The sequence below is a fragment of the Protopterus annectens genome, chromosome 8.part0 (assembly GCF_019279795.1).
Source record: "Protopterus annectens isolate FY-2018-M chromosome 8.part0, PAN1.0, whole genome shotgun sequence".
Lineage (NCBI taxonomy): Eukaryota > Metazoa > Chordata > Ceratodontiformes > Protopteridae > Protopterus > Protopterus annectens.
The window spans coordinates 163,950,699-163,973,343 of record NC_056741.1 but is presented as its reverse complement, the minus strand read 5'-3'; positions in this window follow the sequence as shown (position 1 = coordinate 163,973,343).

Below are 22,645 nucleotides of genomic sequence, written 5' to 3'. Positions count from 1 at the left end.
ACCAGATTTTATAAAAGCACTCAGTGTGGCAATGGGTGATCTCATCCAACCGCTTTCTCATAGCAACACATTCCGGGGAAGTCCAATGTGATAGCAGACAAGCTGAGCAGGTGCATTCTTCTACCTCACAATTGGTCTCTCAACAAGAACATAATGGAAATGATTATTCCATTACTGGGGCCAGCCTGACTGAGATCTTTTTACTTCTCCCCTAAACAAATAAAGCAGCTACTTTGCCCTAATTCCCCCCACATGGGGAATCACTGAGGGATGCTATCCTTCACGATTGCCCCCCCCCCTGGTCTACTCTATGCTCATCCTCCAAGTCCGCATTTCTTACAGAAATTTACCATGTTGAAGAACAAAGTCATCCTCATTGTAAACAATAACCAAACACACCAGAAATCTAAATAAAATAATGAAATAATGAAAAAACGGTCCAATGAACCACAAACACAGCTGCTGAAATGTTATCTTAAATAAGAGCAAAAAATATTGAACGCTTTTGTCTCAGTAAGAAGGAGAATTCATCAGAATACAATGCAGAATGAAAGGAACAGTTTAAATGCTCTGCCTCTCACATCTCTACCAATCACAATTAACTTTTTAAAAACAATTAACTTTTAAAAAAACCTGGATATTGTGAACTTACAACAAAGCAATCTGTGTATTAAGGTGTTAGAATGCACAAATACGCAAACAAAATATAATTATAAAAATAAAATGTATATATGAAAATATATTTGAAACAACACTTTATATATGAAAATATAACTTCCCAAATCTGCCCATTTTACATTAATTTTATATATTTTTTATATTTTATTTGCTTTTTCATGTAAAATGGGTGCAATAGAATTTACATTGTTTAAACCTTGGGGAAACATGGCAGCTAACTTAAGTTGCCATTCTGTTTCTTTTTACTTTGATGTATTTTTCCATTCTCCCCCTAGGGTCAAGCTTAATGCTTTCTAAAATTCCAAATAAAAACTTTTCAAAGTTCAAACAGACTTGGGAGTGTTTATATAGTGCACTATTTTGTTTCCTATTCCTTATATAATTTACATGCTTGTATAGTTTGCACTTTAGGGCTACTCTGTTTTGCCCCATAAAAATGGAAACGTTGCACAAAAACCCAAATAAACTACCTTACTCGTCCTACAATTACCTTTCCTAAATATAAGTTTACTGTGCATTTTATTATTTAGAGTAAGTATATTCTCCTTATAAATACAAGAGCATTGGCTACAGGCTCCACAGGATTTAGTACAGGCATCCATTGGGCTTAAAGGATCTATTTTGCATTCAAGAAGTTTCTTAAAATTTACTCCTGTACTTTTTTTAAAATTTTTTTTTTAAAGCTTTATTTTACTTAGAGGCTTTACCAACTTTATCCAAAATTTCCTGATTCACCCTGCAGATATTCCAATTAGAGCTCAAGGCTCTCTTAATTTTGTTAGTTAAATGACTGTATTGTAATACACAAGCTTTCTCATATGGAACCTTAAGTGCCTGTGACAATACACCATTCCCTGTTGTAACCAAACCAACACCTAACAGTGGTTTGTCATGAGTACCCCATTTTCTATATACTTCATCTACTATTTCTTCAGTAAACTCTTTGGGGTACCCACCTCCTGAAACATGCAGATTTTATCCAATTCACTTTTCACATCCTCATAATGTGATGTCATCCATGCTGCTCTAATCACTTGCCCTTTCACAATACTTTTTTTCTGTGTGTCAGGGTGATTACTTTGGAAATGTAAATAGGAATTACAGAACATATCTTTACGAAATATTCTTGATCTAAACCCATTGGTATCATGAAAATGTAAGTATCCAAGTAATTAATACCAGAATGATCAAACTTGTATGTGAATTGTAAAAATTCTGTGGTGTTATTCAAATACTATGTAAATTGTTCAATCTCATCACCTGGGCCATCCCACAAAATAAAAGATATCATCCAAAAATCTGGAATACATCTTTATTCTATGCCAGAAGGGACAATGAAATACAAAGTTGGTCTCCCATCCAAGTAATACCAGGTTTGCATAAACATTGGCACAGGCCGCCTCCATTGCTACACACTTAATTTGATGGTAAAACTCACCCTCGAAATAGATTAAATTATTTTCTAATACTAAACTCATGATTTCACACACTAATGTAATCTGATTATGTGTAAAATCAGAGAAATGAAAGAGAGTTTCCTTGAAAATAGCCACCCCCTCATCCTTAGGAATTACAGTAAAGAGATATTTAACATCTACTGTAAGATAGATTAAATCTTCCTTCCAAAGTTCTTTTCTCAAAAGCCCCAAAAATTCCCACGAATCCCTGGCTAAATGCTCAGTTTTTTTCCACAATATGTTGTACCCATGAATCCACATAAACTGCTAGTGGATGGGTCTTGGACCCATTGGCCACTACTATAGGCCTAAAAGGTGATGTTTCAACATTTTTGTGGACCTTGGGAATCCCAAAGAACCCAGGAATAATGGGTTCCTTCTTGTACAAAAAATTGTTAATGTTCTACATTAATTCTCTAGTTGATCAAATATTCTTCTAAGTATGAATCTATACAAGAGTAGGCTGTTTTGATTTTTCAAAACTCCTACATAGGTAGTTGCATCAAACAACATCTCTTGCATCACATTAGAGTAATCTACTGCCCTAAAGAGAACAATACTCCCACCTTTATCTGGGGTCATAATCCGAATGGAATTGTCTCTTCTAAGTTCCATTAATAAATTATGTTCTCTTTTAGTGAGGTTCCATGGTACCCTAGTATCATTAAATGAATGTCATAAATATTCTTCATAACTATTTTTTCATATGTGTCTAACAAAGGATGTAATGGAGGGTTAAATACAATGGCAACTTTAGTTAGCTATTGACTTACTGAGACAAAAGCGCTCAATATTTTGTATTCTTATTAAAGATAACATTTCAGCAGCTGCATTTGTGGTTCTTCAGACCATTTTTTTTGTTCATCCTCATTGCACATTACAGGCCTTAACAGATTTGGTTCCCCTTCCTTTGGCCTCATCTACTTCACCAACCTTGGATTCTATATCCGACTTCAGACCTCCGGTCTCATGACAGGCATGATTCATCCAGACTTATCAAACCACAGGCTGATGGCCTGATTTCTCCAATTCCATTAATAGTCAAACAACTTATGCCATCTTCACCTGTCCAACATATACTTTTCTTCCCGTAAACCCTCTACATCAAAACTCTAATCCAGTAAATGGAAAAGGTTTGTTTACTGGGCTTGCCAAAATAATGTTGATCCTTTTTCAGCTCCCATGCATAACATCCTGAATTATTTTGCTATCCTGTTCCTCAACAGTTAAGGTTCAGTTAGCAACTATATCAAATTTTCACGTTGGATTTGAAAGTTCCTCTGTTGCTTCCCATAGGCTGTGCAAATCTTTTTTTGAGAGGCACTCTTCTAATACCTCAAAAGGCCCTACTCCCCCATGGGACCTGATTCTGGTACTGCAAGCTCTTAGTCATTCCCCATTCGAAGCAGCAGCTAAGTATGACCTTAAATAACTTTCTTTGACAACAATTTTTCTGGTAGCCATTACTTCTGCTAGAGCAATTTTTGAGATTTAAGCATTGTCCTCAAAAAACACCTTACTTGATTTTTCACAAGGATAGTTACACTATGAACTAACACATTTCTTCCTAAGGTGGTGTCAGAATCTAATAACAGTCTATTCATTTGCCAGTATTCTTTCCTAAATTTGCTAACATTACATTTATTGGATGTTCACAGACAACTACATTTTTACCTAAGTAGAACAAAAGACATCAGAAAATCTGACCAATTGTTTGTCTCATTTGCAGAGGTAAAACTGGAAATGCCATTTTCAGTAACTTTAGCCATATGGCTGACTGACTGTATTTCATTTAATTATAGTAAGTTGGGCATTACCTTACCAAAACCATTACTGGCACATTCAACTAGATCCATGGCAATTCCTTGTTTTTTCAGTCTAGAATGTCCATGGATGATGATTGCGCTGCAGCAACTTAGACACTCCCCATACCTTTGTAACTCCTTAGAAACTGGATTTGGTCTCCAGAGGTAGAGCATCATTTAGTTCAACTGTGCTCAGGATTATTCTTCCTTGAGTTCACCTGGGATCTTGGGTAGCTGAGGACTCTGTCCCATCAGTTGAGGATGAAATGAGAATTGACAACATCAGATAAAGACGTATGCACTCATAACGTTCCATCTGTGTTGTCCATCTTCATTTTTCCTCAACTCCCCACCCACCAACCTCCATCCTTTCTAAACTCCTGGAAGAATAAGTGATTTATGGACATTATTGTCCTTTATATTGAGTTCCAGATATATCTTCTTCCTATTTGTCTAAAAATATTTCCTTTCTAGTAAATCAGCAAACAATATCTGACGTATTTGGGAATGGACCATTATGGGTAAGGGAGAAGCTCGAGAGTTTTTGGTTGCCATGAGCTTTAGCAATAGCCAAGTTGGATCCGAGGGATTGGATCTGAACCCATCAGTTGAAGAATGCAAATGGACAACACAGATGGAATGTTATAGTGAGTACATAACTTATCTGATGTTGTCAATCTTCATCCATTCTTGACTTGTGGGTGTACAGTTCCAATCTTCGGAACCAATCCAGCCAATATACAGCTTGTCAGTCAAAAATCTCCTGAACTGCTAGTCTACCCACAATGCCCATCTTCACATTACCCCAGATCTCATTTGCCACTTTTACGACAAGAAGCATCAGCCAACTCCTCTCTTATATCTAAGTAAAAATTTTGTTTGTGCTCTTTCCTTAATAGTTCTCTGATTCCTTTTATTCTGTAGTTTTAAATTTCTTGGTCTACCCTTAATGAGTGTGTGGTTTCCCTTTACCATTGGTAGTTTTCCCCTTCCCCTTCTCTCTGTCTTTACTGTTGGTAACCTTTCTGCCATTGCTGGTAGATTTCTTCTTGTGGTGTGACTGAATTTCCTTTTCTGTTCTTTCCTCATTCTATTTCTCTCTGCGTCTCCTGCCCTTTTTGTTCAGGACAATGGAAAAACCTAAAAGCTCCACTACGGGCTTCAGACAATGCACAGAGTGTGGCAGAAAAATGCCTAACTCTGATAACCATGAATGTTGTGTGTATTACTTGAGTGTCCCACACTTGTCTGTTGACTGTACAATCTGCCAAGGTTTCAGCAACCGAGTTCTGGCAGAGAAGAAAAACAAACTCATTCTCAAAGGGCTCCTTAAAGCCCCTTTCAAAGAAGCCTTGTCCAAGGCTGACCAAAGAACTACCTGAGGAAAGTTCTACTGTACATCCCCCTAACCGAGAGTCCAGGGTGATGGACAGATTTGTATAGCGGGTCTATATGTCATCAACCTTCTTTATCAGGTCTTTGAATTTTTTGGCACACTTTACTAGGCTTCAGAGGGAGTTGGTCAAGGAGCTGTCAGATACCCTGGCACTGGTAGTCACTGAGGAGGTCCAAGAAAAAGTGGCCTCCCTGTTAGCTACACTAGAGTCTATTTCAAATTCATCTTTGAGGCTCACTGTGCATGCAGCAGAGGGGGCCACCAGGTCAGCAGGTTCAGGTGTTGCTATTCAACGACATGCTTGAATGTACCTGTGCAAGTTTGCAGAACCATTCAAATCTTCCTTCATCAATGCTGCCTTTGATGGAGCCTCTTTGTTTGGACCCAAAGTAAAGGAAACTCTATCCAGGTGTGAAAAGGATGGAAAGACTTGGGGTTCCGGCGTGTAGATCGCGAGACAAATGCCCGCGAGCTACATCGCCGAAACCAGAAGGCCGCAGCACCGCTAAACCATAGAGCGGTGCTGCCGAAACGTAGTAACGCGGCGGAAAGATGCGGCGGTGTGAAAACAGACAAAAGCAGACGGCCCCTAAGGCAAACACGCAGGCCGTCAACACACAGCGTACACGGCCGGCAAACACACGTGGATCGGCGCGAAACACAGCACAACGGTAGTGCTCCAAAACAGTTGCATAAGCACCCATACACCCAAAACAGTTGCAGAAGCAGTCCGAAACCCAAAACAGTTGCAGAAGCAGTCATAACACCAAAACAGTTGCATAAGCACTCATACACCCAAAACAGTTGCAGAAGCAGTCCTAAACCCAAAACAGTTGCAGAAGCAGTCATAACACCAAAACAGTTGCATAAGCACTCATACACCCAAAACAGTTGCAGAAGCAGTCCTAAACCCAAAACAGTTGCAGAAGCAGTCATAAAACCATTACTTACCCTCACAGCCCCAGTTGTCCACGCAAACACAGCAAACAGTCCCGAGAAGCAGGAAGTAAAGTCCCCAGCACATAGAGCAATGCACAGCACACTTTACCCGAGAAATGCTGCATAGAAAAGCAGGTCATGTGTCAGGTAAACCCTTAAAGGTACAGACAAAGCAGTGTCAGGGTCAATAGAACACACACACTATAACCTGTCTGTGTACTAGTAGTAAGCATGTCACAGCAGGGTGTCTGTAGTATAGGACAAACCCAGATAACAGGCATGCCTGCAACAAACAGTACCTACCCTGCTAGAGCCCCTGAGTGCAGTTGTAGGTGTGAACATGCTAACCTGGTAAAGCATGACACACTAACCCAGTAGCAGGGGATATAGTAGCTGTAACCCATCTCCGACTCCACAGTAGAGTAAGACATGCAGCTACTGCTAAACACGTCACGTTGTCCCTGTTACAGGAGTATAGACAAGTACCCAGCCCCATGTAGGAAGACAAGGGTGCAAGACAGAGGTACCTCCCTAAGTAACATCTGCCACTCAAGCAGACACCAAGCCCTAAACCGTCATTGGCTGGCAGCAACAACAGGGAGTTAAAGGGGGCTGGCACAGTACACACAGAACCTGTGCTCAATCAGGCATCGTGGACTCTAAACAGAGTACAAGCATACGGCAACCCCAGGGATGTGTTAACTGCAGACATTGCAACCATAGGGAAGAGACAGTCAGAGACGGTTGGAGTGCAGAAGCTGTACAGGGCCATTGAGACAGACAGAGTTACTACACACGGTATAAGACAAGGAGGTGTAAACCGAGTGGCCTACTGTCTGGAAGGGACTGTGTCCAGGTTCAGTAGTATATCCCATACCAAGCTCCACCGGCTGTGATGGATTCTGAGAGACCATCTACAAGTGCTGCAACCATGCTGGAATGTATGTATCTGTATAGCCCTGGTCTGATTGGCAACAGATACAGCACAGTGCCCAGCCAACGTGGCAAACCCATGCTGGTGTTGGAGGGGTACCTCTACCATTTGGAACGTGAGACACCACCAAAACGGTACTGGGCATGTTGTGAGCGGAGAACGAAGGCATGCAGAGGACGTGCCATCACTGTTCGGCAGGAAGAGGGTGAGGAATTGCTGAAATCACTGCCACACCAGCACGGCCCAGATGCAACAATGGCACAAGTGGCTACATTGCGAGCAGAACTGCGGCAGAGGGCAGTAACTGGTAATGAATTGCCAAGCTTGGTAATGCAGAGTGTGCTAGGCACAGCAGATGACAATGTACTGCAGGAGATGCCTTGTCGTGCGACCCTTCATAGAAGCATCACCAAGGTACGCAGCAGGCACGGGCATCCATGGCTACACCTCCAGCAACCCTTGCAGATATTGATGCCAGCCAGTATCCACTCCGTAGTGGCAGCTTCATACCGTAGAAGGTCGGATATGGATGGTACCGCGTCCTTGGTAGTACTTACTACAACACAGAACCTGACTGACCTGTGCAGGTCCGACTTTGTTCTTGGTGATGGCACCTTTCCCACACGGGCCGATATCTGTCGCCAGCTATATACATTACATGGCTGTATTGGCACCCCCACCTCAATGAGGGTCGTACCCCTGGTGTACTGTCTCATGACACGGAAGTCGGAGTCTGCATACACCACTTTGTGGGAGGTGCTGAGGGGTATGGCATCTGACCAGGGATGCACTTTGTCACCACAGTATATCATGACTGACTTTGAGAAGGCAGCAATTTGTGCCAGCCGGAAGGCATTCCCTAGGAGTATTCTGAAGGGATGCCTATTCCATTTTGCACAGATCATCTGGCGACAGATCCAACATCACCACCTTGTCGCCTCTATGGCACGGACACTGCTTTCTCCATTGCCATTCGCAAGCTGATAGCGTTGGCATTCCTACCTTTGGATGATGTTGTCCCTGCATTTCTGGACATTGTGTCTTCCTTACCAGAATGTGCCCAGCCGATTGGTGTATTTCTAGACCATCATTATGTCCGAGGCCGACCACGCAAGTATGCATCCCGCTGTTCAGTACAGACACGAATGCCATCGTCATACCCTCTGCGGTTCTGGAATGTGTCCGATGTCTCTGAGATGGACTTCCCACATACTAACAACCAGGTGGAGGCGTGGCATCGTCGGCTGAAGGTATTACTGGGTCGCCCTACTGTACAGCTAGCTGACCTTTTGTGTGTTCTGCAGCAGGAGCAGAACCTGACGGATACCCGACGTGAATCTCTTCTGCGGGGGATGCCTGTAACACCGCGTAAGAAGGCTATTGTAGTAAGGGCGTCGCCTAAAGCACATCTTACAACATAAGTGTGACTACACTAATGTGCAGGATTTCCTCCGTGCTGTGGCACATTTCTACAAATTATGATGCTGTCTGGGTTTCGTATGCACCAAGCACAACACACATCACATTGCATATGCAATTAATAAAGGCTTTGCCCATAGCACACGGGTTCCATGGTACCACTTTCATGCCCACGTGGCATGCTATCCCAGCAGGATTTTCCAGTAACACTTTCACATGGTGGCTTCTAAGGGGGTGCACAGTGTATCACTGTGGTGGTTTGTATCTGCCACCTGTGGTTAGGGTGTAGGGGTTCCCTCAATTTTGACAGGGAATTGTCAGTCCTTTGTCACTGCAGTTAGAATGTCATCCTGCCATGTGTCCACATCCAGCTGTCTCACAGGTGGGTGTCGCACTGCCTAGGTGCCTGGACCCAAAGACTTGTCTGCTGTGGGCGTAAGTTTTTTCACTCCTCAACGATCCTACTCCAGGAATCAAAGGAGTGGTAAGATGTGGTTCAAGAAGTCCCAGAAGCCTTTCCAGGACACACATGGTTTGGACTTCCCTCAGAGCAGAGTGGGGAGTTACAATGGAAGGCACCATCCCAGAGGCAGAAGTAGTCCATAGAATCAGGGTTCCAGAGACTCATTCTCTGGTCAACCCTACCAGCGTTCCTGAAAGGGGGCCCAATTGTTTACCTCTGGAGGCAGTCAAGGGACGATTGTCCTTGTACCCAAATGCCTAGCAACACATAACCACCGATGCTTGGGTGCTAAGGATCATTTCCAGAGCTTATTTAATCCCTTTCTCTCTTTACCCAAGAACCCAGCAAAACTCCCTGATATCCCACCCAGTCAGAGAGATCAAGCAGCATTAGAGATAAGAAAGCTGCTAGAAAAAGTGCCATCCAAGAATTCTCACCAGACCAATTAGGATCCGGGTTTTACTCAAGGTTCTTTTTAGTGCCAAAGAAAACAATTGACTGGAGACCAATTTTGGATCTCAGTATTCTGAACAAATTTGTCCAACAGGCAAAATTTTGGATGGTCACAGTTCAGTCAATTCTTCCCTTCATAGAGGAAAATGATGGATATGCTCTATTGACTTTCAAGATGTGTATTATGACATAAAGATGAACAAATGCTCAAGAAAGTTTCTCCGCTTCTGGCTATGAGCCAATCGTTACCAATTCAGAGTGCTGCTCTTTGGTCTCATCACAGCCCCCATGGTGTTCACCAAATGCATGCCAGTGGTCACAGCATATTTGAGGCTGCATGGATTCTGAATGTTTCCTTACCTAGACAACTGGCTCCTCACCGCTTCCACCAGGCATCTATTACTATATTACTACAAACTATGGTCTACATTCTGGAACAGTTAGGGATCACAGTCAATCTTTTGAAGTCTCAACTAACCCCATCTCAGGATATGGAATTAATCGGAGCTTGTCTCAATACTCTTTCTTGTGTGGCATCTCTTCCTCTCCACAGGTTGCACAAAATACAGTGGCAAGTTCACCCCCTCCTTTGCTCAAACAAAATTCCAGCTTAGCAGATTCTGCTGGCATTGGGCTCCATGGCAGCAGCAATCACATTATCCCCAGGGGCAAGATTTCACATGAGACTTCTCCAATGGCTACTTGTGAAATAATGGTAAGTTTTAACCCAGCCCATGAATCATTTGGTCTTCATATCCAGCCAATGCAGAAATTACTTAGCCTGGTGTAAGCAATCCAAGCAGATTCTTCTAGGTTGCCCTTTGTCCCCCTGCAGCCCAAGGCCATAGTGACCACAGATGCTTCCCAGATGGCATTACCTTGGGAAGACAGTCAAAGCACTTGGTCCCCCTCTGAGACCAATCTGCATATCGGTGTTCTAGAGCTAAGGGCAGTGCTCCTGGCTTTGTAAGCATTTCATCTTGTCTTACCTCATGGGACGATAGCTATTCAATCAGACAACATGTCCGTAATCTGATATATCTGCAAACAGGGTGAACCAAGTCCTATCCACTGTGTCAAGAAGCCCTTCAAATGTGGCAATGGGCCATAACTTCCAACTGCTTTCTGGTAGCAACATACATCCCGGGGAGTTCAAACGTGATTGTGGACAAACTGAGCAGATGCATCCTTTTGCCTCGAGTGTTCTCTAAACTCCAGAGTAGTGAAGAAGAACTTTCTTCACTGGGGTCAGCCTTGCTGCGACCTGTTTGCTTCACCTATAAACAACAAGTGCAGAAGGTACTTTGCCCTAATTCCCCCTCAGGGGAAGTCCCCCAGAGATGCCCTTCTCCACGATTAGCTTCCAGGCCTTCTTTATGCCTTTACCTCCTTCCCTCTGATCCCTCTTTTTCTCAGGAAAGCAGCTCTGTTGAGAAGCAAAGTGATCCTCATTGCACCTTACTCACCTCAACAGATATGGTTCCCTTCCTCTGGCCTCATCTACTTCACAACCCATGGATTCTGGACCCAGTTCTGGGCCTTCTGTCCCATCCTCAGGGATTAGTGCACCCTAATCTTCAGACCCTCAAGCTAACTGCTTGGTTTCTCCAATTCCATTAATCGCCAGGCATAATGAAATTCCTTCTCCTTTTGTTGGCATCTCATAAACCATCCAGGAATCTCTACCGTAGTAAATGGAGGAGATATTTTAGTTGGTCTTTTGATAATGGTCTGCATCCTTTTTCAGCGCCAGTAGAAAAAGATCTAGAGTTTCCAGCTACCATTTTTGATAAAGGAGCTCCTGCTCCTACAATTAAGGTTATCTTAGCAGCTATTTCAAATTTCCATAATGGTTTCAGTGACCAGCCTTTAATCTCCCACAGGCTTTGTAAAGTTTTTCTTAAAGGCATCATCCATTTAAAGCCCCCTTTCAAGGATCTGCTACTGCCATGGGGCTTGACTATTGTACTACAATCTCTTACTTTACCCCCGTTTGAACCTGTAGCTACCTGTGACAAAATTTCTTTCTTGGAAAACATTGCTTCTCATAGTTGTCACTTTGGCGAGACAAGTTTCTGAATTACAGGCTGTGTACCCCCTTAGTTTTCCATATAGACAATGTATCACTCAGAACAAACCCGACCTTTCTTCCTATAGACTTACTTGCCTGTATTTTTCCCAAATTTTTCTAAAAGCAAATACTGCTTGCACCTTCTGGTTGTGCACAGGCAATTATGTTTTTATCTGGATTGAACTAAACAGCTTAGACAATCAGAACAGTGATCTGTGTCCTTTGCAAGTGCAACCTTGGGCAAACCTGTGTCTACTGGTTACTCTGCCTACATGGTTAAGGGATTGCATTTCCTTCATTTACACAAAAGAAAACTTGTCTCCCTATGCCAGTGAAGGCACATTCTACCAGATCTGTGGCGACTTCAGCTGTTTTTCATTCTAAAGCTTCTATGTCAGAAATTTGTGCAGCTGCCATTTGGACTAAACCACACACTTTTATTACTCATTACAAATTGGATATGGTCTCCAGGGTGGAGAGCCTCCTTTGGTTCTATGGTTCTCAGGAATCTTCTTCCATAGGGCCACCCAGGATCTAAGGTAGCTGGAGACTCTGTCCCACAAGTCAAGAATAAATGAAGATTGACATCAGATAAAGAAGTTATGACTTACCATAATGTTCCATCTGTGCTGTCAATCTTCATCTATTCTTTCATCCCTCCTGCCTTTGGATTTCTGGTGGAGCGACATCCTGTCATGTGTTTTTATTGTTAGGGATACCCTGGACAAGGTTTCTGACTGGAGTTGACCTGAGGTAATGTAGAGAGGGGCATTGTAGGTAGACTAGCAGCTCGAGATATTTTTGGCAGACATGAGCTATATATCGGCCTGATCAGTTCTGAGGATGTGAACTGTGCACCCACAAGTCAAGAATAGATAAAGATTGACAACACAGATGGAACGTTAAGGTAAGACATAACTTCTTTTTTTCTTAAATCTGTTGTATTAATGAACACATATTTTTATTTGAAGTTTCTAACAGATTTTCTTGTGGAAGTATTTTTCTTTCCTGTAATTTCTATTAGTCTTTTTGTATATCTTCTGTCTGGAAATTCTGGACTTCCTGCATAATAGTAACAGTACATAATTTCTTTCTTATCCTCAATAGTCACTCTGTCGTCTTTATGGCTCTTTTTTAGCCTAACAGTTTTTGTGATTTTTGTGGACTACTACTTCCTTCTACAGCACTGTATGCTGAACACTGCAACTGTTGTAAGCATGCTCCACTTCAAAATCTAGACTCAAGCTGCTACAAAGGCTTTTTGAATAGTCCATATCAGATAAGTTTTTTGAATTAGAATGTTAGGACCTCTTAGTCTTTTAATGTAATTGAAGTTTAAAAAGCTAATAATAATTGCAGTATTTAATAGATTTTTAATGTCTGTAAAGGGCCCTGTTTGTGCCCTTTTGCTTTGTCATACTTGTCAAGTTTCTTAGACTAACATGTTTGACAAGATATGATGGATTATTGTTATGATCACATTATTGGAAAAGGATGTGGTTTAGCAAGTTTTGAGTATTTTGTTTTTAATGTGCTTATAGCTTTAATATGGTGTTTGCATTTGTAGACTAGGAATGTCCATCTGGGAGGTCACATTTTCACTGGGGTGTCTGTGAGAAAAGCTTTAGGAGCATGGAACATTGCACAATACTTGGCCATTGCACACTAAGAGCATCTTTGACAGAGCAAACTGTACAGTTCAGAGCAAAACAGGTGGAAGCATTAGTATATATCCTATATATTCTGTAAGTAATTCTAATATGATACTATATTAGTTGTAAACTTTGAGAACCACAATGAGAATCTATGCAGCAGTGCTGATGATAGAAACTGATGAATAAACTACCCAAACACAATGGTCGGTAGCTCAGATAAGAACAAAAAAAAAAGAAACCACATATTTGGGTTTTCCAGTGATTTTCAGAGCTAATTACTAAATATGTGCTGCAGAGATTTACAAATTACTTGACAGAATGGTAATACAAATTTGACTCCTACAGCAATTGTGAATACTTCTAAATAACCTAAAACAGAATGTCGCTTATAAAAATTACTTGTACATTATATTTAGAAGTCTAGAAAGCCTGACAGCTCACACGCAATGTAACAAATTAAATTTCCATCACTGAAAATGGCATTGGAGATAATCCATAAATCGATACACAGATAGTGAAAGGTGTATCGGGTAAGAGTTTTCAGTCACACTGGGCTATATAAAAAGCCATGGAAAGCATTATCATGGAAATGGTAAACAATGACACAAGAAACCTTCATACACTGGATCCAATCCAGTGAAGTTTGTCAAGGGCAGGATTTAATTTTGTCTTTCTTCCCTTCCTCAAACATTGGGTTTCAGATCTCACTTCAGATACTTCTCAGACTTTAAATCCATAGCACAAGCTCTTTCCCTTACCCACAAACCTGTCTCAAGACCCAGATTACCTCAGATCTTGTTTGTTGCTTCCAGTAACCAAATGTTTTTCATGGCTCAAGTTTTTGGGAGATGAGCGTAGTTTTCTGGTCTTTGTAAATTAGCCATCTGAAGTAGGTAGACTTCATTTGTCTGCAACCTGTGGGTATCGGATCCGACCTCGGATCCGAGCCGGCATTTCAAAAGCTTAGGCTCCGAGCTCCTAGCTCCTCCCTCTTACCCATAACCCCTTGCCAAGCCCTGACTGACCTCAGATTTCGTTTGCCGCTTTCAAGTTGCGACGGATTCCAGAGCTCCTAGGGAAAGATAAGTTTTTCTGACAGAAAAATTTTCAAAAACCTTAACTTTTTTAATTTAGTTAGTTAGAAGTGATTGTGTTAGGCTTTCCTCTCTCTTTCTTTTAAACTTTTCTCGGGTTTCGTAGTTTGTGTGTGTGTGTTTGTTTGAGGCCTGTTAGGGCTTATCATGTCTGAAGCCCATAAGGCTGTATTCTCTAAATGTACGAGTGTGGCCATAAGCTGTCCCCAGCGGATGGCCACACTCGCGTCATGCTTGGGGTTGAGCACCTGTCATCTGGTTGTACCATTTGTGCAGGGTTCAACCCCCGAGCTTTGAGGGAGCGGAGGTCGAAGCTGGTGCTGGCGGGACTTCTCCCTCCAGATACCGCTTCGGCTTCTGCCCTTCTACTCAGCAAGCAGTTGCTGTGGGCTCTCCTCCACCGGCTGGGACTCAACCTCCCTCTAAGATGCCGGAGGAGAGAGAGTCTTCTAGGGAGAGAGAGAAGAAGGAGAGGCACAGGGAGAGGCACCACAAACGGAGAGCTGAAACCTCCAGTTCGGCTCCTCCATCTAAGCGGGCCTCCCCTGTGCCTTCTAGCTTTCCTCCTCCTCGGCTCCACTCCCCTCGGTTCTCTCCTGGGCCCGAGGAGGAGGAGGCTAGCCCTTCAGTGAGGTCCCCAAGGCGGCTCTCTAGGTCCGCTTCGGTGGCCTCCACCAGATCCACATTCTCCATGAGTGAAGCAGATATGGACCGGATGATGAGGAAATTCATCCAGGCCCAAATGCAAATGGGAGTGCTCCTAGCCCCCCCCCCATCCGGGAGGGGCTTCGACCCCTTTTTTCACCCCTTTGGCTCCTTCTCCGACCCATACCATGGGTTCGGAGCTGTCGGCGCCGGGCAGAGTTGGATCCGGGGGTGGGTCGGATCCGATAGGTCGGCGCACCTCGGATCCGTCCCATCCCTTGAGTGCTTGGTGCCGGACCCGACCTCTCGGAGCCGAGGACCGAGCCTCGGATCCGAGGGAGCTGGTGTGTCTTCGGCTCCGTCCAGGTCGGAGCACACCGGTCTCTCGGATCCGACGGTTTCGGCTCCGGCTCCGATCCATGCGTCGGATCCGAGTGGGGGTCGGCTCTCGGGGTTTAGAGAAGCTGGCTCCCCCTCGGCCTTCGACGTAGTGGAAAGGGCACTGTTGAGGCAGGATGCAGCGGGATCTGATTAAAGAATACGCTGCATCTCCCCCAGAGTCCATGTCGGGTGAGGATAGGCAGGTATACTCCACCCGAATGGCCACTCTTAGAGCGGTTTCTAATACATCTATGCGGCTACTTTCTCACGCTACCGAGGGAGCCGCTAGAGCCAGCGGAGCAGGCCTAGTCATGAGGCGGCAGGCCTGGCTCCGCCACTGTGATTTCGCAGAGCCCTTCAAGGCGACTTTCGCGAATGCCCCCTTTGATGGTTCTGCCTTGTTTGGCAAGACTGTTCGTGAAACACTGGTCCAGAGCGAAAAGGACGGGAAGACGCTGTCTGCTGTCGGAGTCCACTTCTCAGCTCCCCAGAGGTCCTTCTCGAAGAACCAAAAGGGACAGAAGAAGATGTGGTTCCGGAAAGTGCAGCAGTCCCAACCTGCTCCGGATAACCAGTCCTCCCATGGCAGAGGAGGACAGGGAGGTCGCCGTCCTAGAGGCAGAGGGGCTCCTAGAAATTTTGGGTCCAGAGAACCTTTCTCTGAGAGACCCACGCAGCAGCCCTGAAGGGTTGCCCGGCTGTCCGTCTCTGGAGGCAGTCGGGGGGCGTTTCTCGAGGCACCTAACTACTTGGGAGTCCATCACATCAGACCGTTGGGTGCTTCGCGTGATATCCAGAGGTTATACAATTCCCCTGTACAAAATTCCCAGATCTCGCAGCCTCCCAGATGTTCCACCCGACCAAAGGGAGGCAGCAGCTATCGAAATCGAACAGCTGCTAGAAAAAAGAGCTATCCAGTGCGTCCCCCCAGATCAAACCGGGTCAGGGTTTTACTCCAGGTTCTTTTTGGTGCCAAAGAAAACGGGGGACTTAAGACCAATCTTAGATCTTTCCCTGCTGAACCTGTCAGTAACCAAGAAAAAGTTCCGGATGGTCACCCTTCAATCTATACTCCCCCTCTTGAGGGAGAACGACTGGATGTGCTCCATCGACCTCAAGGACGCGTACTACCACATTCGCATGGACAGACGGTCCAGGAGGTTCCTTCGCTTCGGCTGGGAGCCAGTCATTACCAGTTCAGGGTCCTCCCCTTTGGTCTCACCTCAGCCCCCAGGGTGTTCACCAAGGTTCTAGCGGTGGTAGCGGCCCATCTGAGGCTCCAGGGATTACAGGTCTTTCCGTACCTGGACGACTGGCTCCTGACGGCATCATCAAGGCATCTTCTGTGCTCAGCCAGAGACTACTTTCTTCGACTAGCCCCAAGGCTGGGCATCACTGTCAACTGGGAGAAATCTTTACTGCACCCCACACAAGCTATAGATTTCATAGGAGGAAGGCTAAACACCAGGTCAATGCGAGCCTTCCTCACTCCAGACAGAATAGCCAACCTGAAGTGTCATGTAGCAGCGGTCCTGCAACCATTTCCGACTGCAGCTTCGGTCCTGAGGGCTCTAGGTTCGATGGCGGCAGCTATCCCGCTTCTTATTCATGCACGCTTACACATGCGGGTTCTTCAATGGACCCTTCAAGTTCAGTGGTCCCCTCTCTGTTCCTCTCTCAACACTCCGATAGCGGTCAGCAAAGCATGCAAGGATTCCCTTCTTTGGTGGCTTCTTTCTCCGGAGCCCCTGACAGGGAGACCTTTTTGTGCTGCATTTCCCCGAGCCACAGTGACCACGGATGCTTCTTGCCTCGGGTGGGGGGGGGACATTCTGCGGGAAAGATTGTCCAAGGCACGTGGAACCCCACAGAGACGTTGTTGCATATAAATGTCCTGGAAATGAGGGCGGTGCTCCTAGCGTTGCAAGCACTTCACCACGTTCTTCCTTCAGGGACTATTGCGATTCAGACAGACAACATGTCAGTAGTCTGGTACATCAACAAGCAGGGAGGAACCAGGTCCTATCCCCTTTGTCCAGAGGCCATGAGAGTCTGGGAATGGGCAATTTCCACCAAACGCTTTCTGGTAGCAATGCACATTCCGGGAAAATCCAACATCCTTGCGGACAAACTCAGTCGCACCATTCTTTCACCTCACGAGTGGTCTCTCAATCCTCAGGTAGCGAGGAAGATTTTTGCCGTTTGGGGGCAACCCTGTTGCGATCTTTTTGCCTCTCCCTCAAACGCCAAATGCGACAATTTCTTCGCTCTGCTTCCCCCACCAGGGGAATTCCCGAGAGATGCGCTGGTGCATGCTTGGCCTCCCGGTCTCCTTTATGCCTACCCTCCACTACCTCTGATGCAGAGGCTTCTGCAGAAAGCCAACAGTTTGGGGAGCAGAATGATTCTCATTGCCCCGTTCTGGCCTCGTCAACCCTGGTTCCCCTTTGTATGGTCTCACAAAATCAATCCACCCTGGATTCTGGATCCGATTCCGGATCTCATCTCCCACCCTCTGGGAATTTCGGTTCCCAGTCGCACCCTGAAATTGACAGCTTGGCTGCTCCAGTTCCATCCTTGATTAGGACTCCCGGTATCTCGTCACCGGTCAAGGCCATCTTAGTGGCAGCTCATAAACCTTCCACTAGGCAGGTTTATCAGAGTAAATGGAAGAGATTCTCTATTTGGGCGGTTCAGAGAACTTTGGACCCTTTCTCAGCACCTATGTCAGCAGTGCTGGATTTTTTAACAGACCTCTTTCATCAAGGGGCAAGTTCTTCCATGATTAAGGTACAACTGGCAGCCATCTCGCATTATCACATTGGTCATGAGACAGCTCCCCTCATGACAGCGAAATTGTGCAAAACCTTTCTCAAAGGGATTTTTTTGTTGAGGCCTCCAGTCAAGGAGATTGTACCACCTTGGGACCTATCTTTAGTTCTGCAAGCTCTTACTGCTCCTCCCTTCGAGCCTGCAGCTTCTACAGACCTAAAGTACCTTTCCTGGAAGACTGCCTTCTTAGTAGCTATCACTTCAGCCAGAAGAGTGTCTGAACTTCAGGCTCTATGCATCAAGCCGCCTTACCTTTCTTTCTTTCCAGATAGAGTGTGCCTCAGGACCAATCCATCTTTTCTTCCGAAGGTCTCTTCAGAATCTAATATCAACCAATCAATCAATTTACCTGTGTTTTTTCCCAAGTACTCAAACAAAGGGAATACAAATTGCATTCCTTGGATGTTCATAGACAATTACGATTTTATATTCACAGAACAGCTGGTCACAGGCAATCAGATCAGCTGTTCGTCTCCTTTGCTAAATTTGCTTTGGGTAAAGCAGTGTCTAAAGTCACACTATCTAGGTGGATTGCTAATTATATTCTGCAGGCTTATGACACTTCAGGTAGACCTGCTCCTCAGAGGGTTACGGCTCATTCTACTAGGGCAGTATCCACGTCAGCCGCCTTTAAGTCCCGTGTGTCATTGGATGATATCTGCTGCAGCTACTTGGGCCTCGCCTCATACCTTTATTTCTCATTATAAGGTGGATGTTGTTTCCAGGGGAAGAGCATCCTTTGGCTCAGCGGTGCTCCGGAACATCCTTCCATGACGGCCTCCCAAGATTCAGGTAGCTGGGGACTCTGTCCCACAGGTTGCAGACAAATGAAGTCTACCTACTTCAGATTTAGAAGTTATGTACTCACCATAACGTTCCATCTGAGTAGGTGACTTCATTTGGATGCAACCATCCCCCCCTCCATCCCCCTGACCTTTATAGAGCGAGTAATTATGCTTGGTTCATGTACTGTAGTCAGTATTATTTAGGCAAACTCAATCTGAGGTCAGTCAGGGCTTGGCAAGGGGTTATGGGTAAGAGGGAGGAGCTAGGAGCTCGGAGCCTAAGCTTTTGAAATGCCGGCTCGGATCCGATACCCACAGGTTGCATCCAAATGAAGTCACCTACTCAGATGGAACGTTATGGTGAGTACATAACTTCTAATTTTCTTCAGGGTCTTTCATCTCTTCTTTCTCCCTATCTCCTCTGTGTTAAAAAAGATACATATGCATGCATGTGTGTGTGTGTGTGTGTGTGTGTGTGTGTGTGTGTGTGTGTGTGTGTGTGTGTGTGTGTGTGTATAGATATATATATATATATATATATATATATATATATATATGTGTGTGTGTGTGTGTGTGTGTGTGTGTGTATGTATCATATAAAATATCAGTTCATACGTGGTTACCGGGCTATTGACCCGAAGGTCTTTAAAAGCCTTAGCTGTGTGTACCCAATATAATACTAGCCAGACCCAATGTAAAGGATCTTGCCAAAACTCGAGATCTTAGTTAGCAATGACTGCCCATATCTAGGAGGGTCATAGTTTACATCCCTGGCAGGAATTTACGGTTTCTCATCGAAGCTATGTTTAAACAGGCTCGTAGAAGGGCTCTGATGTGAATTGGTAGCGTATTCCAGAGGAAATGCAACCCTCTGAGAGACATGTCTGTCTCTCCAGCAGGTCCTATTTATGTTGCAGGCCAGGTTAAGGTCCCTGGAGCGGGTGACCCTCGTCCCATTTGACTTGTGGATGTACAGCATTTCCATTAGGTTTGCATCTGAGATTGCTCTGTAGGCCAGGCACAAGTCTCCTGTAAGTAGTCTGTATGCTACTGAGTACAGTGACAGTAACTTCACTCTGTCAATGTTGGAGACCCTAAATTTCCTTTTTAGAAATCTTTGGGGTTTCGCAAGTTGCTGCACTTGCCTGATAAGGTACATACCAAAAGGAGCATTGTTCTCAATTATTGGCCTTATGACCTCTTTCGCTTTTAAGGCGATGCCTTTGCTAATGAGGTGTGTGATGTAGAGTGCCTTTCTTACCACAGTAGACACATGGTGATTGAAGTTTAGGCTACAGTCAACTTGCATTCCAAAGTCTCTCTACTGAGTTGCTGCATGGGGTATTATTTATATGATAGTCTGTAGGGATATTGTTTTTACCGAAAGGGATGATAATGCACTTTTTAGCATTGAGTTTGAGTAATGGCTTTGGCAGCAGTCATTGGTTTGTGTAAATCCCTCTTGAAGTATATTGACATCATTTGGGGATTTGATGATTGCACCTAATTTGCAGTCATCAACAAATTTAGTCAGTCGCAGCCCCTCTGTTTTGGCCTGAACCTCTGAGAAGTATATTCAAAACAAAAGGGGGCCCAGCACTGACCCTTGTGGAACTCCACTGGTGACATGTCTGCTGGTTGAGGTAAAGTCCTCAACTGTGACTGAGTGTGATCTGATGACATAAGTGTTGATATTCATCTGGGAGAGTTTATCAATGATACCCAAATGTGGGATTGAGTTGATGACCTTGGCTAAGTCAAGGTAGGCTGTATGCACAGATTTGCCTTTGTCTATGACTTTGGTGACATTTTTGAAGACATCCCCCAGGTTTAACAGGCATGACCTGCCTTTGATAAAAGCAAGCGGTGTCAGATCAAGGGTTTGGACCTCATCCTTATTTATAAGGTCTATGATGATTCGTTCCATGGCCTTACAGATAAGGCTGCTTAAGCTTATGGATCTGTAGTTCCCAGGGTCTGTTGCTATATCCCCTTTATGAAGGGAGATGTCAGTTGCTGTTTTCCATTCAGCACGGACAAAACCAGTACTCAGGCAGTGATTGAAGAGAGTACCTAATGGAGTTGCTAACTCATGTTTTAGACCATTTAAAACACAACCTAGGATACCATCCAGTCCCATAGAGGTTGTGTTTTTTGGCCTTGGAGAGAGCATTAATGACTTGCTCTTTGGAGATGCAATGTGGGGGAGATGTAGAAGGAATGCTTTTTGTAATGTTTGGAGGCGGACAGGGGTGTGAAATTTTCTCCAAATCTGTCAGATAATAAGTTTGCTCTTTTAGCAGGATCACTGTGTGTGATGCCATCCACAGTTAGTTCAGCACACAACTAGGTCCTACATTTTAGGTTACAGATATAGCTGAAGAATGCCTTATGGTTATCCTTAGCTATGGTTGCTATTTTTTTTAATTGCCCTTAGAGGATTTTACAAGTTGTCTTTGTCTGGTCAAGCAGAGCAGGGTGTTCTTCCAGTGCTGGGACTTCTCTTTTTTATTTTTATTTGAAGTTTGTTTTCCAGGATGGTTCATTGGGCCGAATGAGCCCATTTTCAATGGAGTCCTGGGGAGAAAAACTCAATAGATACAATATCAAGTATAAAAGTATGAAATAAAAGTAAAATAAAATAAAATAACAGTTTGTTAAAGTGACAGAAGAGTACATATAAGCACAAGTAAATGTTAATGCAACTGGAATACACAGAAGAGCAAATGCAACAATTCATATCAGTTTACAATTTTTAGTCTCTATGTTCACTAGAAAAAAATGTTAAAATAAAGACAATAGTTAGTAGGTATGTACAGAAGATATTAAACATAAGTGGTTATTTACAATGTGTATGTGTATTAGCAACTTCATCCTCTTGTTGTAAAACTTATTAATGCTAGATGTCCACCAGGGAGGCTTGTTTTTTCTTGAGGATCTTGCCTTGATCCTTTCAGGTACTGCATTGCCAATACATTTGTATAAGTGATTGTACAGGGCATTTGTGTATACCTTAGTATAGTTGTCATTGCCATCTGTGGAAACAGGAGCTCGGAAATTATTTATGCCATCTGGGTTTAGGTGTTATAGGTAACTGAATTGTGATCAGATTTAACCAGTGAGGGTCCTATATTTGTGGTGGTGCAACAGTCATCCATGTTGGTGAGGACCAGGTCGAGAATATTTGAGCCCCTTATGGGGTTGCAATCTATTTGTTCTGGGCATTAGTGTTAACAAAATCTGGGAACCTTTGTGTAGCATGTTGGTACTCATATAAGTTTCCCAGTCAATGGAGGGATAGTTAAAATCGCCCATGGCCAGAGTGTTTGGTTGTAATTTGATTGACTGAAATAGGTCCAAATAAGCTGCGTGGGTATCATGGTTCATTGAAGGGGGGGCTATAGCTTACGATTATTTGAGGGGGGGGGTCTTACCCACAGTTAGTTGAACTTGGAGTAACTCCATGGAGTTTTCATGTTTAACCAGTCTAGAGGTAGATTTATCTTTGAAGATATACTTCTTCCCCTTTGTTTCTCGCGTGTTCATTTTGCGGTCTGAAAGTGTGGAAGGCATTATAGCCGTGCAAGGCTGGGGTACTGTCTGTGGCCCTGAACCAAGTTTTTGTGACTGCACAGATG